The following is a 17471-nucleotide window of genomic DNA, read 5'->3' as shown; positions in this document are numbered from 1 at the left end:
TTCGGGGTTAAGCATTTTAAAATTTTATTTTCCAGGTATTTTGTGTGGGGGTCTGTACGTGCCACCAGCCACTGTTCTGGGCTGAGTGGCCGGAACCCCCACTGACTTCTGCGCTCCCTGCCGCCATTAAGCGCAAATCAGTGTGCACACCACTGATTAGGTAAATGCTTTATTTGGGGGGCGCAGGGCTTTTTTTGCGCTAGAAGTCTTTTCTTTTTCCCCCTTTTTTAGTTTATATTTTTTTCTGTTAGGTTAGGTTTAGTTAGGGCAAAAAGTATCGCACCACACCACACGCAGCACACACACCAATAAAGTTTCCCCCCACATATATACACTTCACCCCCCCCATTAGAGTAGGGAAATGTTCAGCAGGGCGTTTTCAGCAGAGGAGGCATATGCCATACTTGCCTCCGACACTGAAAGCGCCTCAGAGGACTAGGAAGACCCCGCCTTCCTTATTTCCTCGTCCTCCTAATCATCTAGTTCTGATGATGAGCCACCAAGGCGGCGGAGATGCCGCCAAGCGAGGCCGCAAACCTCCTCAGCTCCTGACCCTGTGCCCCATGCTGGTATGAGTCCCCCTGGCGCTCATACTAGTCAAGCCCCCCAGCCAAGTTTACTGGTGCCCTGTACCGGCAAACTTGTCTGGACTCAGCCAGCAGAACACGAGCCTGTGATTCCTGAGTTTGTTGGACTATTTCAGTTTTTTTTTCAGTGACAACTTTGTCAACCTGATGGTTGAGCAAACGAACCTGTACGCCAAACAGTTTGTCGCCGCACACCCGGGCTCCTTTTTAGCTAGGTCCGGTGGCTGGTTCCCAGTAAGTGCAGCCGAAATGAGGACTTTTGGGGCCTCGTGCTGCAAATGGGCCTAGTTAAAAAGCCAAAGGTCAGGCAATACTGGAGCGGGGACGTCCTCTACCAGACCCCGCTTTACAGTATGGCCATGACCCGTCCCCGGTTCGAGGCCATTCGGAAATGTTTGCATTATGCTGATAATGCGGCATGTCCCCCCCCGAACTGATCCCGCGTATGCCCGCCTGCATAAAATCAGGCCGGTCATCAATCACTTCGGTGCCAAATTTTGGGAGGCCTATGTCCCTGGAAGGGATGTCGCTATTGAGGAGTCTCTCATCAGCTTTAAGGGGAGACTGAGCTTCCGCCAATACATCCCTACCAAGCGAGCGCGGTATGGCGTGAAGATGTATAAACTTTGCGAGAGTACCTCAGGGTACACTTGCAAGTTTATGGTGTATGAGGGACGAGATTCCCGCATTGAACCCCCAGATTGTTCCCCCACTCTGGGTGTTAACGGGAAAATAGTTTGGGGCCTTTTGCACCCATTGCTAGATAAAAGTTACCACCTTTACGTGGATAACTTTTATACTAGTATCCCTCTCTTCACATCCCTCGCTGCCAGATCCACGCTCGCTTGTGGGACAGTCCGGAAGAATCAAAGAGGCCTTCCTTCCTATCCCCTGCAGACTCCTATCCCCTAGGGTGAGTCCCGAGCCTTTTCCCGTGAAAACCTGTTGCTGGTCCGTTATAAGGATAAGAGGGATGTCCTTATGCTGTCCACAATTCATGGGAACAGCAGCACCCCTGTCTCTGTGCGGGGTACTGTGGGACCGGTCCTCAAGCCCGACTGTATCCTGGACTACAATCGGTATATGGGGGGAGTTGATCTTTCTGATCAAGTCCTCATGCCATGCGGAAAACACGAGCATGGTACAAAAAAGTTGCGGTCTACCTGTTACAGGTTGTCATGTACAACTCTTTTGTACTGTCCCAGTACGCTGGCAACACAGAGACATTCCTGGAATTCCAAGAGTTAGTTCTAAAGGCCCTAATATTTGGTGACCACCAAGGAGCGGGTCAGAGCACTCTGAAACTTCAGTGCCCCGGATCATCCCCGGCCAACACTTTCCAGGTGAGGTCCCCCACACTGGAAAGAAGGGACGATCTCAGAAAAAATGCAGAGTGTGTCGCAAGAGGGGGATTCGTAAGGACACCACCACTCAATGCGACACTTGCCCCGATCATCCGGGCCTCTGCATTAAGGATTGCTTCAGGGAGTATCACACCTCCAATGAGCACTAAATTTTAATCCTTTTCCCTGATTTTAATTCCCCAGAATTCAACTCCAATGTACCAGTCCAGAGTACATTGCCTTCAAAATTCCAATACCCTTGATAATATCTTTTTATTTTCTCCCCCCCAAAAAATGGGACACAAAGTCAACAGCATTGGGGGTTTGCAGTTGCCTCAAATGCACAGCGCTCTCTCCCCACCTGAGCAGGGTGCGCATTTGAGGTAACAGAATAGGGACGGTCATTCCCAGAATGATGATTCAGATCATAGGGTTTGGGGCGGGCATAATTTTTACTTTCGGCTATACTCTGGGTCATCATTCTGGGAATATAATTGGCATATCAGTACTATAATTGCAATTTTCATCCCCCCCATAGTACACTTCATCCATTCCTGGAAAATAAATTTAGGGAACACCCGTCTGTTCCAAATGTCCACTTCACTCCTATACACCTTCCCTAGGGGATGTACTGTTTGTAATAAGCTCACATGTGGGTGTTCCTTTCTTGCATTTTCCTCTGAATGTATGTAACTGTTAGGTTCGTAAGAAACATCGGCCTCAAATGCGAAGAGTTCTCGCTCATGAGCTCTGTCGTATTTCCAGGCGACAATTCGAAGTCACATGTTAGTTGTTCCCAGAAAGATGAGGCAGAGTATAGGTTGAAAATTCCAATTTTCAAAAGCTACCCTTCATCCATTCCTGGATGTTCAAAAAAAACTGTGAGGTGTAAGTACTCACTGTACCCCTTGTTACCTTCCTTGAGAGGTGTAGTTTCAAAGTTGTGGTCACTTGCCGGGGTTTTTTTTTTTTTAGATTTTACGTCAGAACCTCAACCATTGCAATTCAAATCACCACTTTAGGCCTCAAATCTCATCGGTGTTGTCTCACTCCTAAGCCCTGTTTTGCACTCGCATAGTGCTTTTCCGCCTTTTATGGGATATTTTCTTATTCTGAAGAAATTAACCTACAAATTTTGTGGAGATTTTTTTCTCTCACTGCTTGTAAAACTAAAAAAATTTTGGTTAATACCAACAATTCAGTCTTAAAAATCTATTCTTTCACTTTTACGGCCCACTGTTTAAAAAACATGTGAGGTGTAAATACTCACTATAACCCTTGTTACGTTCCTTGAGGGGTCTAGTTTCCAAAATGGTGTCCCATGTGGGGGGTTTCTGCTGTTCTGGCACCATGGGAGGTTTGTAAATGCACATAGCCCCCAACTTCAATTTCAGCAAAATTCTCTTTCCAAAAATCCAATGGCGCTCCTTCTGTTCTGAGACCTGTAGTGCGCCAGCAGAGCACTTAACATCCACATATGGGACGTTTTCTTAATCAGGAGAAATTGGGCTTCAAATTTTGTGGTCCATTTTCTCCTATTACCCCTTGTGAAAAAGAAAAATTTTGTGTAACACCATCATTTTAGTGTTAAAAATCAAATTTTTCATTTTCAAGTCCAACTTCAACGTTAAGTTGTCAAATACCTGTGAGTTGTTAAGGATAGTCTAGGGATCGACCGATTATCGGTTTGGCCGATATTATCGGCCGATAATCACGATTTTGGGCATTATCGGTATCGGCAATTACCTTGCCGATAATCCGATAATGCCCCGCCCCCCGACCGCCCCACCGCGTCGCACCGCCCCGGCCCCATTGCCTCCCCCATCCCCCGTACCAAAGCCGTCCCTTGGGTGGGCAGATAATCAGTTAGCCAGATGGCTGTTCCACTGCCGCCTGCAGCCCTTTACGGCCCAGACTAGCATCAGCCGATGCGAAGGTATGAACCCGGTAGAACCTCGAGAAAGTGTGCAAAGACGACCAAGTAGCCGCCTTGCAAATCTGCGAGGCCAAGGTCTTGTTCTGGAGAGCCCAGGATGCCCCAACAGAACGGGTAGAATGAGCCACAACCCTGAAGGGAGGAACCTTCCCCCTACAGCGATAGGCGTCCGAAATGGCAGACCGGATCCACCGAGAAATGGTGGCCTTGGAAGCAGGTTGTCCCTTGCGACGACCTTCCGTAAGGACGAAAAAGGAATCACACTGACATAACGAAGAAGTGATAGAGAGGTAAGACCTAACAGGCCGAACCACATCCAGTTTGTGGAGTAAATGCTCCTTAGGATGAGAAGGAGCAGGACAAAGGGACGGAAGAACAATGTCCTCATTGAGATGAAAGGCCGAAACAACCTTAGGCAAAAAGGAAGGATCTGGCAGGAAGACAACCTTGTCCTGATGAAGCACCAGAAACGGCAGGAGAGAGCTGCCAATTCAGACACTCTCCGAATGGAGGTGATAGCAACAAGAAACGCCACTTTCCAAGAAAGGAGGCGCAGGGACACCTCCCTAAGGGGTTCAAAAGGTTCACATTGGAGGACCCCCAGAACCAGATTCAAGTCCCAAGGGGGAAAAGGTGACCGATAAGGAGGGGCAGCATGCGCCACTCCTTGAAGAAAGGTCCAGACATGAGAATTAGAAGCCAGAGGACGCTGGAAAAGAATAGAAAGGGCCGAAACCTGACCCTTAAGGGAACTGAGAGACAAACACAGTTCCAAACTCGACTGCAAGAAAGAGAGAAGATGGGGAACAGAAAAAGTAATAGGAGACAAAACCTGAGCTTCACACCAACGAAAATAAGACCGCCAAGTATGGTGGTAAATTTTTGCCGAGGAGGGCTTACGAGCCCTGAGCATGGTGACTTGGGAAGAGAAACCGCGGGCTCTCAAAACCGCGGTCTCAACCGCCACGCCATCAAATGCAGCGAGTGTAAATTGGGGTGGCAAAGAGGACCCTGAGACAGTAGGTTCGAACGAAGTGGAAGGCGTAGTGGAGTGTCGTCCAGGAGCCTGACCACGTCGGCGAACCACGACCTTCGGGGCCAATCCGGAGCTATCAGTATGGCGGGAACGTCCTCCGCTTTGAGCTTCCTCAGAACAATGGGAAGGAGCGGAAGGGAAGGAAACAGATAGGGCAGAGTAAACCCAGTCCAAGGAATCACTAAGGCGTCCACAGCCAGCGCCAGGGGGTCCCGGGACTTCGCCACAAACGTAAGGATCTTACGATTGTGCCGAGACGCGAAGAGGTCCACGTCAGGAATGCCCCAGAGGTCGCAGATCTGCGTGGAGACCTCAGGATGCTGGGACCACTCGCCGGGGTCGGCTGAGGACCGGCTGAGGAATGTGAATCGCCGAAATAGCCGGAACCTTGTTTTCCGCCCATATGAGAATCTTCGTCACCTCGGCCATGGCTGCCGAGCTGCGAGTGCCCTCAGTTCCAAGATGTTTATCGGAAGAAGGGCTTCCCGGGGAGACCAGAGGCCTTAAACCGTTCAGTCCCTGAACACACCGCCCCAGCCCGACAGACTGGCATCCTTTGTAACCACCTGCCAGTGGAGGGGAAGAAATGATCGCCCCTGAAGGAGAAAGGGGGAGCGGAGCCATCAGAGCAGAGACTGACGGATCCGACGAGGGAGAGCAATCTTGCGATCGAGAGACAGAGGAGATCTGTCCAATCGAGAGAGAATCACCAGTTGAAGGGGGCGGTAATGAAACTGGGCAAAGTGTACGGCCTCCATGGCCGCTACCATCCGACCCAAGACTTCCATGCAAACGCGGATGGAAACTGGGACCTGGGCCCGAAGGGAGCGGACTCCTGACAAGAGAGTCAGATCTTTGTCCGGCGGAAGGCAAATCCAGGCAGAGGCCGTGTTGAATTGAAGTCCCTGGAAGATCAGAGACTGGGTGGGAGAAAGGACCGACTTGTCCCTGTTGAGCATCCACCTGAAGCGATCCAGGGTCTGGAGGGTGAGATCCACATTCTCCAGGGTCTGGACTCTGGTGGGAGCCTTGATGAGAAGGTCGTCTAGGTAAGGGATCACTGAGACTCCTCTCGACCGCAACAGGGCTATCACTGGTGCAAGGATCTTGGTAAAGAACCGAGGAGCAGTGGCAAGACCAAAGGGGAGGGCTACGAATTGAAAATGCCCCTCCGGAACCGCAAAGCGGAGGTACCGTTGATGGCCGGGAAATATTGGAACAAGGAGGCATCTTTGATGTCCACCAAAGAAAGAAATTCCTCTGGTTCCATGGATGCCACTACCGAACGGAGGGATTCCATTCGGAAGTGGCGGATGAGAAGATGACGGTTAAGACGCTTGAGGTCCAGGATTGGCCGCACCGAACCGCCCTTCTTGGGGACCACAAAAACATTGGAATAGAAACCCTGAAAACGTTCCCTTGGAGGAACGGGGACAATAATTCCCTGGAGAAGCAGGGACCGGAGAGCCTCTTGAAACTGCTTCGCCAGAGAAGGAGACCGGGGAGCCCGGGACTGAAAAAAACGATCCCTTGGGAGGGAGACAAACTCGATTCGGTATCCGTTGGACACCACGTCCCTGACCCAAGAGTCCTGAATGTGTGTGGTCCAGATGTCTGGAAAAAATAAGCAACAACCTCCCACTCGAGAAAAATCTGCGGGTGGGGGCATCACTTCATGCGGAAGTGGGTTTGCGGTTGCCCCGATTTGGCCACAAAACGGTATCCGACTTCCAAGACGGGCGCGCCCGGAACGAGGGAGCTTTCTTGTCCCGCGAAGGCGCCTGCCCCGACCCCTTATTGGGGCCAAAAGTCCGAAAGGACCGAAAGGAAGAGGACTTCCTCTGGGAAGTAGAGCGAGCCTTAAGCCACATGGAACGGCGGAGGGCCGCCAGGTGACCCACAGCAAAGGCAGCACAACGGGCTGACTGCATGGAAGCTATGCACAGAAATTCCCCAGCTTAAGAGCATTGGAGAACCAAAGCAGACAGATCCTTTGGGGGGGATCCCGCCTGGATACCCTGACGGAGTTTTGAGCACCACACCGACAGGGCCTTGGACACCCAAGCCAAGGCGAAGGTGGGAAGTAGAGAAGAGCCTGCTGCTTCAGAGGCAAACTTCGCTAAGGACTCCACCTTCTTGTCCGTCGAGTCCTTGAAAGCAGCCGCATCTGCCAGCGGCAGTGTAGTAGCCTTAGAGAGGCAGGATATTGGTGGATCCACCGAGGAAGGGGAAACTACCTTAGAGACAAGGTCCTTGTCGAATGGGTAACGCACCTGAACCTTCTTCATTCCCGGGAACCTCTTGTCTGGATGTTTCCATGCAGATTCCAGAAGGGTGTCAAATTCAGCGTGAGAGCTGAACCTTTGAGGTGCCGGTTTAGCATGATGAAAGGATACTTCAGGAGTCACGTCCGAAGATCCTGGGTCCTCTAAGTGAAAGGTGTCTCTTATGGCCGCAACCAATGAGTTCACCGTTTCAACTGTATCCGAGCGGTCCTCCGAGTCAGAGGCCGATTCGAAAGCCTCATCCGCCAGTTCACCAGGAGAATGTGAACGAGTGGAGGCAGACTTGGAGGGGGGCGACCCTGACCGAGTACGCGGCTCTGGCGAGGCAGAGTGGCGACTCTGAGAACGTCTTCTGGAGGAGCGACGTTTGTGACCAGATGACCCGGGGAAGCGGGACCCACGAGGGGAGCACCCAAGTCTACCTGAAGACTCAATGGAAGAGTCAGAAGATGCACCCCTAGTACGCTTGTGAGAGCGTGAAGTATGTAGAGAAGGGGAGTGGGGCCCTTTAGAGGGCCGGTGTGAGGTGTTTTTTTGCGCCCCCGTAGATCCATGCGTCCGCTCCTCCCCCAGCTCTCCAAACATTTCCAAAGCTAGAGCTGGGGGAGGGCAGGTTCACGCCCCCTCCCTGAGCTCGGCTGGACGCAGATCTCTACGGCACGCCCCCTCCCTGAGGACATAGATCGCCACGGCAGGTCCCCTCCCTCATCTCCCCTCCCTGAGGACATAGATCGCCACGGCAGGTCCCCTCCCTCATCTCCCCTCCCTGAGGACATAGATCGCCACGGCAGGTCCCCTCCCTCATTTCCCCTCCCTGAGGACATAGATCGCCACGGCAGGTCCCCTCCCTCATCTCCCCTCCCTGAGGACATAGATCGCCACGGCAGGTCCCCTCCCTCATCTCCCCGAGCTGAGGACATAAATCTCCACGGCAGGTCCCCTCCCTCATCTCCCCGAGCTGAGGACGTAGAGCAGTGCTCCCAATGAGCTCTATGTGTAAAGGGGGACATACTGTACGGGCTAAAGGGGGACATACTGCACGGGCTAAAGGGGGACATATTGTACAGGCTAAATGTCTGGGGCAGCAGAGGAGCAGGCAGAGCAAGTGGGTTCAGCAGAACCAGGCATTTTGAAATTACAGTTCTTACAGACAAAATAGGAAACTAATGCTCCAGTTGTCTGTTTAGAGGGAGGAACAGTTCTGGGTACGGACATAATGAAAAAAGGAACTCTCTCACCCGAGTCTGTGTCCCCTGTGGCAGCTGCTGTGAGAAGAACTCCGCTCTGAGTAATAGAGAGGGAGAAACAGGCCAGCCAATAGCCATAGAGGGGCGTGCCTGGAGCAGGGGCACAGTCTAATTGGCCTCTGCCCCCAAAAATCGCGTGCACGGCACTGATTGGAGGGCGATTCGCGCCTCCAGTAAGCTCCGGCGGCCCTGTGGGCGGAGCTATAGCGCCCCGGCTGCCGTGAAGAACAATAGTAATGGCGCCCGCTCCTTGCCCCGGGCGCACATGTCAGTTGCGCCTGCGCCCGCGGGGAAGTGAGCGGGCGATACACATATCCGCCGGCAGCTGTCTGCTGCCGAAACTGAAAGTAAGTCGGCGCTTCCTGCGCCGAACAGTACAAACGCTGCGGTTGTCAGCCACATAGTAAGCGCTGCGGCCGACAGCCGCATAGTATAAAAACACACACACATGTACATAGTAATAAAGTAACCCCTTCCATCCCAAAATGCCATTGCTCGCCCCTTTTTTGAATAAAGATAGAGCCCCAACACAGGCCAACCCCTTAGATCCTGAAAGGTGGGCCAAAAAATGAGGGTCTCCAGAGGTTGCAAGTCAGCACCTAAAGGGAGAAAAATATATATTCACCTCAGTCAGAAGAACTTACCTAATGGAGTCTTCTGCGAGGTATTCAGTCTGCTTTCTGTTACCTTCATCACGCTGAGCTACCATGTGCGAGCGAGGCGAACAGGGAAATAGGGGGACCCGGACCCATGAGGTACAACCCCAGGCGCTGACCGTTGGTTAGAGGGGGTGAACAGCGCATATACGCAATGTCTGTGCCCCCTCAATCGCAATGGGGAAACAGTGAGCCGCAGTTCCTGAGTCCCCACCTGAAAAGGTGAAAGAAAAAGGAATAAAAAACACATTCCCTAACTAGGAAAATAATAAAACATAAGACCTGGTCTGGAGAAATCCAGACCATGTCCACCTCCTTCAGACACTAAGGTAAAACTGCTTAGCTCAGGACCTGGAGGCGGGTATATCCTGCTGGGAGGAGACGACTTTTTTTGTTGCCATAGTGTCATACCTCCTAGAGACAGCAGCATACACCCACGGTATGTGTCCCCCAATGGAGCCGATAGAGAAATGCAAAATTTTCTATTTTTTCATAAAATTGAATTTTTCCCCAAGAAATTATGCAAGTATCGATGAAATGTTACCACTAACATAAAGTAGAAAAAAACAATCTCGGAATCAGAACGAAAGGTAAAAGTATCCCAGAGTTATTAAGGCATTAAGTGACAGTGGTCAGAATTGCAAAAAAGGCCTGAGTCCTTAGGGTGAAAATAGGCTCTAAGGGGTTAAAAATGGACAAAATTTTCAAAAACGTATGTTTTTTTTATTTTTTTTATAAAAATGGACGGAATTGTATGCACTTTTAGAAACAGTATACGGTTTAAAAACGCATACGGTTGACTTTTTCCCATACTGTTCAATCCGTTTTTTTTTTTTCCATACGGTTTTCTTTAGAAAAACTGATTGAAAACAGTATGGCAAAAACATTATGTGAACCCAGCCTTAGGTCAGGTTCAAACGGCACAATTTCTGCACTGAATTCTGCATGGATTTCTGCATAAATTCATAGCCAATACACTTCAATGGAATTCCACTGTCCCATTCACACAGAAAGATTTCTGCTGCAGAATTTCCACTGTAGGAATTTCATTGAAGTGAATTGGCAATAAATTCATTCAGAATTCCATGCAGAATTCAGTGCAGAAATTCTGCCGTGTTAACATAGCCTTAGTGGTTGAAGCCATAATGAGTACATCATAATGCCACTGTTAAAGGTGTCTCTCAAAATATGAATTTCTGTCTGATTTGACATTGGGCAAGGAGAGATGCTAATGTAAGCTGTTGCCTCTATAACTGTGCCACACAGCATGCAAGCATGCACTATCCAATCTCTCCAAGGTCAACTAAAGATACTCTATGGGAAATATTCAAAACTCAGTTCCCTTTTTTGTGTAGACTGTGCCAGATTCGTATGAAAAGTGGCCGCAGCACACATTTTCAAATTAATTTTTAAAAAAGAGCATGGCCTCAAGAAAAGGAGGAGAGGGTTAAATTGTGCCAAATGTTCACATGATGAAATTAGCATTGGGATTTCCATAGAATTACCGTATATACTCGAGTATAAGCCGACCCGAATATAAGCTGAGGCCCCTAATTTCACCCCAAAAACCCAGGAAAACCTATTGACTCGAGTATAAGCCTAGGGTGGGAAATAGACATCATCCCCCCCCCCCCGTCATCATCCCGCCCTCCTCTGTCATCATCCCGACTCCCACTGTCATCATCCAGACCCCCCCTCATCCCTCCTGTCATCATCCAGACCCCCCCCATCCCCCCATCATACAGATCCCCTTTGCCCCCCTATCATTATCCAGACCCCCCTCATACCGTCCTGTCATCATCCAAACCCCCCTCTCTTGTTCTCTACTCACCTCCCTAGCAGCCATCCAACGTCGCTGCAGGGACCGTCCCACTTCCAGTGGGGAGGGTGAGCAGGTTCGGGCCATCCATCTTAACCGAGAGGCCCTCTTCTCCGCTGCGAGCTGGCCCCAGACTAGTGACGCTGCATTGACGCCGCCGTGTATGGACGCCCCTGACATCACGGACGTCTGCTGCACACGGACGTCCCTGCACGGCGGCGTCAATGCAGCGTCACTAGTCCAGGGCTGGACCTAAGCAGAGAAGAGGGCCTCTCGGTCAAGATGGACGGCCCGAACCGGCTCACCCTCCCCACTGGAAGTCGGACGGTCCCCGCAGCGTAGATGGGCGACGATGGGCGGCCCATCCCATCCCATTGCCACCCCATACCGGTATGCCTGCAATTTTTTATTTTTCCCATCACTCCAGTATAAGCCGAGGAGGACGTTTTCGGCAAAATGGTGATGAAAAATGGTGATGAAAAACTCGGCTTATACACGGTATGTGTATTCAAAAGTGAAAACAACTTAAATTCTGCTCCAAAACTTCAAACCCGTTATCTTCAATGGGAATCTGCACTGTTGTGAAAAGTCAATTATTAATACAGTTTCCATATGGAAATAACTGAGGGAAGCTAATAAATGAAGATTAGCATTTGGCTAATCTGCTACATATAGAGTGAATTTTCATGACAAAATTTTTAAGAAATGCCCTTGCTGACGTGAATAAACAAATTTTCCTAACTGCAAAAATTCATCATGTGCACAGGTGCTTAAATTCTGCAGCACAGATAACAGAAGGAGAAGATGCTAATTCCCTCTGTAAGGCTTTGACTACATATAAGATTAAAGTTCTATGCAAAATGAGTAAAAAATCATGATTTTGGTCAGACTTTAACCCCAGACTTTAACGCAGGATGTATATTTACGTCCTGCGTCGGCTCCCGCGATATGAAGCGGGATCGCGCCGCGATCCCGCAGCATATCGCGTCGGTCCCGGCGCTCATCAATGGCTGGGACCCGCGGCTAATACCACACATCGCCGATCGCGGCGATGTGCGGTATTAACCCTTTAGAAGCGTCGGTCAAAGCTGACCGCCGCTTCTAAAGTGAAAGTGAAAGTGACCCGGCTGCTCAGTCGGGCTGTTCGGGACCGCCGCGGTGAAATAGCGGCGTCCCGAACAGCTTACAGGACACCGGGAGGGCCCTTACCTGCCTCCTCGGTGTCCGATCGGCGAATGACTGCTCTGTGCCTGAGATCCAGGCAGGAGCAGTCAAGCGCCGATAACACTGATCACAGGCGTGTTAATACACGCCTGTGATCTGTGTAAAAGATCAGTGTGTGTCCTATGGGGACCTATAACACTGCAAAAAAAAAATTAAAAAAAAGTGTTAATAAAGGTCATTTAACCCTTTCCCTAATAAAAGTTTGAATCACCCCCCTTTTCCCATAAAAAAAAGAAAACGGTGTAAATAAAAATAAAAATAAACATATGTGGTATCGCCGCGTGCGTAAATGTCCAAACTATAAAAATATATCATTAATTAAACCGCACGGTCAATGGCGTATGCGCAAAAAAATTCCAAAGTCCAAAAAAGCGCATTTTTGGTCACTTTTTATACCATTAAAAAATGAATAAAAAGTGATCAAAAAGTCCGATCAAAACAAAAATCATACCGATAAAAACTTCAGATCACGGCGCAAAAAATGAGTCCTCATACCGCCCTGTACGTGGAAAAATAAAAAAGTTATAGGGGTCAGAAGATGACATTTTTAAACGTATACATTTTCCTGCATGTAGTTATTTTTTCCAGAAGTGCGATAAAATCAAACCTATATAAGTAGGGCATCATTTTAACCGTATGGACCTACAGAATAATGATAAGGTGTAATTTTTACCAAAATATGCACTGCGTAGAAACGGAAGCCCCCAAAAGTTACAAAATGGCGTTTTTTCTTCGATTTTGTCGCACAATGATTTTTGTTTTCCGTTTCGCCGTGCATTTTTGGGTAAAATGACTAATGTCACTGCAAAGTAGAATTGGCAAGGCAAAAAATAAGCCATAATATGGATTTTTAGGTGGAAAATTGAAAGGGTTATGATTTTTAAAAAGTAAGGAGGAAAAAACGAAAGTGCAAAAACTGAAAAACCCTGAGTCCTTAAAGTGTAGCTCCCACCATCCATTTTTTCTTTCTTTCTGTCCCTGCCTATTGCCCATCTCTCCCTAACCCCCTCCCTCCCTTTACATTTTTTTTTTACTATATTAAAATCCCTTTTTGTCTGCCTGGTAGTGTGCTCACTACCAGGCAGACTTCCCCAGCAGGCACCACGTCACTGATGCCTGCTGGAGCCGGCACTTCCGCCCTTAGCTCACTATACAGGGTGCCTCCAGCTGTTTCACCACTACAACTCCCAGCTTGCCCTAACATCTACTGGCTGTCAGGGCATTCTGGGAGTTGTAGTGGTGAAAAAGCTGGAGGCACCCTGTGGTGAAAATAATAAGCAGTGCTACTTCGGGAGCAGCAGCAGCAGCAGCGGCGGCGGCGCTCTCCCGAACCCCGTTCCCCACCCCCATACCTCTAGTGCTGAGCGGCGGCACTCCCCCGAACCCCGCTTCCCCCACCCCATTCCTCCAGTGAGGAAGACTTACCAGAGGATCAATGAGCTGCCTCCGGACAGGGTAACGGCCTCCGGACAGGGTAAGAGGGGGGGCGGGTGGGGGGCGGGGCGGGGGCGGGGCCGCGCGCGAGGCCAGTGGAGCTGGCCAATGCGCGCAGCCCCAGCTATCAGCGTGCTCGCTCTCGCCTGTCTGATTGACAGGCGCGAGCGAGCACCGCAGTGACTGGATTTCGACTCATTTGCCAGGCTGAAATGAGTCGAAATCCAGTAGTGACGTCACTGCAGAATGCATTCGGCCACTAGGAGGGCGACCCCTAGTGGCCGAATTTAAAAGTGATTTTAAACTTGTTTAAAATCACTTTTTTTAATTAAAGTATATTAGAGATATGTTGTAGTACTTAAGTACTACAACATATCAATTTTTAGATTTCATGACAGTGCCCATTTAAGGGGTTAACAGGGAATTTTTCATCTAGAAGCAATAATGGAAACAGCATTGAGACAGCTATTTTCTTACAATTTTAGTTAAAGTGTAATTCCCTTTGTAGCCTGGGCCCAATAGAACCATCCTTTACCAGCACCATAAAGGATCCATCCCTCATATTTATTGACCACAAAAGCGTATCCATCCCTGGCATTCCAGCATCATTGGGAATACAATACTGATAATCCAGCAGCACAACAGAGGATTCATCCCTAATATTTCTGCCCCACATGGTGGATTCATCACTGGCATTCCAGCACCACATGGATGATCCATTTCTGGCATTTCAGAACCATAGAAAAACTATCAATCCCTTGCATTCCAGCATCCCAGAGGAGCATATATCCCTGGCATGCCAGCACCATTTAGAAGCATCCATCCTTGATATTCCAGGACCACATGGATGATCTATTCCTATCATTTCAGAGCCACAGGGAAGTATGCAATCCTAGCATTCCAGCACCACATGGAAGATCGACCCATAGAATTCCAGCTCCACAATTATCCATCGCTGACATGCCCCCACCATAGAGAAGTAACCATCCCTGGCATGCCAGTACCACATGAACGATCCAACCCTGACATGCCAGCACCATGGAGAAGTAACCATACCTGGCATGCCAGTACCACATGTACGATCCAACCCTGACATGCCAGCACCATAGAGAAGTATCCATCCCTGGCATGCCAGTTCCACATGAAGGATCCATCCCTGACATGCCAGCACCATAGACAAGTATCCATCGGTGACATGCAAGCACTGCAAAGAATTATCCATCCCTGGCATTCCAGCAACATAAAGAAGTAACCATACCTGGCATGCCAGTACCACATGTACGATCCAACCCTGACATGCCAGCACCATGGAGAAGTAACCATACCTGGCATGCCAGTACAACATGAAGGATCCATCCCTGACATGCCGGCAGCATAGAGAAGTAACCATCCCTGGCATGCCAGTACCACATGAAGGATCCATCCCTGACATGCCAGCACCATAGACAAGTATCCATCGGTGACATGCCAGCACTGCAAAGAATTATCCATCCCTGGCATTCCAGCAACATAGAGAAGTATCCTTTCCTGCCATTCAGGTAGCACAGAGGTGGGTTGTCACATGGAAATCTGCTCCTCTAGCAGCAGTCACTAATGCACATTCATCTGCCAAAAGTTTCCTCAACTCCTTCAATATGAGTCAAACAGCCAAGTATCCACACATGACCATAACAGACATCAGCCAACAATACAGCGAGCAGACTGAGGAGGAGTGGACTGAGAGAGGAGGCTCGGGGTGATGCCCAGGTGCCAGTCCTGTGTGCGGCACTGCCTCGTACTCTCCATACAAGAGCTAGGAGGGCCATAGGGAAGTTGCTGCCTGTCAATGGGAATCTCACTTTCCTATTTACCCTAAAGTACAGAGACTAACGGAATGTAACAAGAAACTTTCTAGCGCATGTGCATTACTATCGCACATAAAGTTTTTCTTCTTCGCTTACTTATAAATAGGAGGCTCCAGCTCAGAGTTATGGGCAATGCAATAACCTGTCTCCCTCACACACTGCTGTTCCCTTGTGCCCCCCCCCCCCGGTGCCAGTCACCCAGTCACTTACCTCCAGCTCTGCAGAAGAACCGCTGCTGCTGCCACAGCTCTCCCTGTGCTCAGTGTGAGGAGAGACGCATCAAATCAGCCAGCCCAATGACGTCACGGCCATGCCCCCCTCCCTGCTGGCTCAGTCCAAACACCCTTTGCTTGCTGAGGCGACCAGGGGCAACCTCTATCCCCCTGTGCTGCCCATGACTGGGACGGCAGCCAGGGATTACTGCTGTCACACCCCTCTCTACAGTCTTCTGGCTGAGGCAATAAAGGGCCCATTTACTAACCTTGGAACAAACGACTTAAATCCAGAAGCTTTCTGTAGTGGTGGCTTGATATTCTTCCTGCTGCTGTGTGTGTAGTGAAGTGCTGGCTAAAGGGCTGCAGTGCACATCTGGCCATGTACTGTCGGGCCACTAGAAAACATGACCGTGTTCAGTGTCCGAAGCAGTAACTGTGCATCTCCCTATAATGCTATGTCTGAGGTGAGGTAAATAAAAGGATGCGAACACCAGACAGAGATCATGTCTTCCAGGCTCTGTCATAAAAAATAGTATTGGAAAAAATGGATTTTTTTTAATTCTATTTCTCAGTGTGCTCTAGTAAAAATCTAAAAAACATATGCCCAGATTTATCAAACTGAGAGAAAAAGTGGAGAGATTTTCCCACAGCAACCAATCACAGCTCAGCTAACGATCTGAGGTAAAGTGAAACCTGAACTGTGATTGGTTGCTGTGGGGAAATCACTCCACTTTTTCTCTCACACAGTTTGATAAATCTGGGCCTATAAACAGAATCCTGGGTGATATATTAGAAATATGATGCACTATTCAATAGATACATTTATGCAACTAACTAAACATCTGCTGCAGGGCCCTTGTGGTTTATGAATATGAATACATTCACTATATGTATCAGAAACTTATTATGAGAAGTATTGATGGCCTATAGGAGTGGTCTTCAACCTGCGGACCCCTAGATGTTGCAAAACTACAACTCCCAGCATGCCCGGACAGCCGTTCTGTCTGGGCATGCTGGGAGTTGTAGTTTTGCAACATCTGGAGGTCTGCAGGTTGAAGACCACTAGCCCATTCGCCAAGACTAGGATGAAGTCACTTTAGTGGCACACAGGTCTTATCATTCCTGCTCCTGTCTGTTATTAGCTTAAGACTATCAGGGACATTTATCATTGTTGCTTTGGAAAGCAAGTTCTGTAGGCATTTTTTAGAGATGAGCGAACTTACAGTAAATTTGATTTGTCACAAACTTCTCGGCTCGGCAGTTGATGACTTTAGTCTGCATAAATTAGTTCAGCTTTCAGGTGCTCCCGTGGGCTGGAAAAGGTGGATACAGTCCTAGGAGACTCTTTCCTAGGACTGTATCTACCTTTTCCAGCCCACCACAGCTAATTTATGCAGGATAAGTCAGAAACTGCCAAGCAGAGAAGTTCATGACTAATCGAATTTACTGTAAGTTCGCTCATCTCTAGCATTTTTCTTTTGCTTATGTATGACACATTTAATATACTATCACAGGGAGGTTGATAAATTTGGCTCACATAAGCAAAAACCACTAAATCGCTTTTGAATACCATTTTTTTTAGCACACAAAAGCAAAAAAACAATAAATGACTTCAGAACACCACTTTTCAGCTTTGAAAAAAATTTACGATATATACAGTCATGGCCGTAAATGTTGGCACCCCTGAAAATGTTCAAGAAAATTAAGTATTTCTCACAGAAAAGGATTTCAGTAACAAATGTTTTGCTATACACCTGTTTATTCCCTTTGTGTGCATTGGAACTAAACCAAAAAAGGGAGGAAAAAAAGCTAATTGGACAGAATGTCACACCAAACTCCAGAAAT

General features: G+C 48.8%; 2 protein-coding genes across 16 annotated transcripts in view; one reads left to right on the top strand and one right to left on the bottom strand.

The window, feature by feature from the left end:
* Positions 1-16273, bottom strand: part of GULP1 (GULP PTB domain containing engulfment adaptor 1) — a 1103506-nt gene extending 1087233 nt beyond the window's left edge. For 4 of the 8 annotated variants that reach the window (XM_056535163.1, XM_056535164.1, XM_056535166.1 and 1 more), the window contains exon 1: positions 15622-15871. The gene's annotated coding sequence lies outside the window, so the exon portion shown is untranslated. The other 4 variants (XM_056535167.1, XM_056535165.1, XM_056535168.1 and 1 more) reach the window with 2 other exon arrangements.
* Positions 1-17471, top strand: part of LOC130284639 (uncharacterized) — a 271577-nt gene that overhangs the window by 225691 nt on the left and 28415 nt on the right. Inside the window, exon 1 of one of the 8 annotated variants that reach the window (XM_056535178.1) lies at positions 15953-16090. The exons of 6 other annotated variants lie outside the window; for them this stretch is intronic. The gene's annotated coding sequence lies outside the window, so the exon portion shown is untranslated. Of the gene's footprint in view, positions 1-15952; positions 16091-16378; positions 16408-17471 lie in introns of those variants that run through there. One more of the 8 variants, XM_056535179.1, reaches the window with a different exon arrangement.

This window comes from Hyla sarda, chromosome 8 (genome assembly GCF_029499605.1).
Source record: "Hyla sarda isolate aHylSar1 chromosome 8, aHylSar1.hap1, whole genome shotgun sequence".
Classification (NCBI taxonomy): Eukaryota; Metazoa; Chordata; class Amphibia; order Anura; family Hylidae; genus Hyla; species Hyla sarda.
This window is presented reverse-complemented; position numbering and strand designations above follow the sequence as displayed.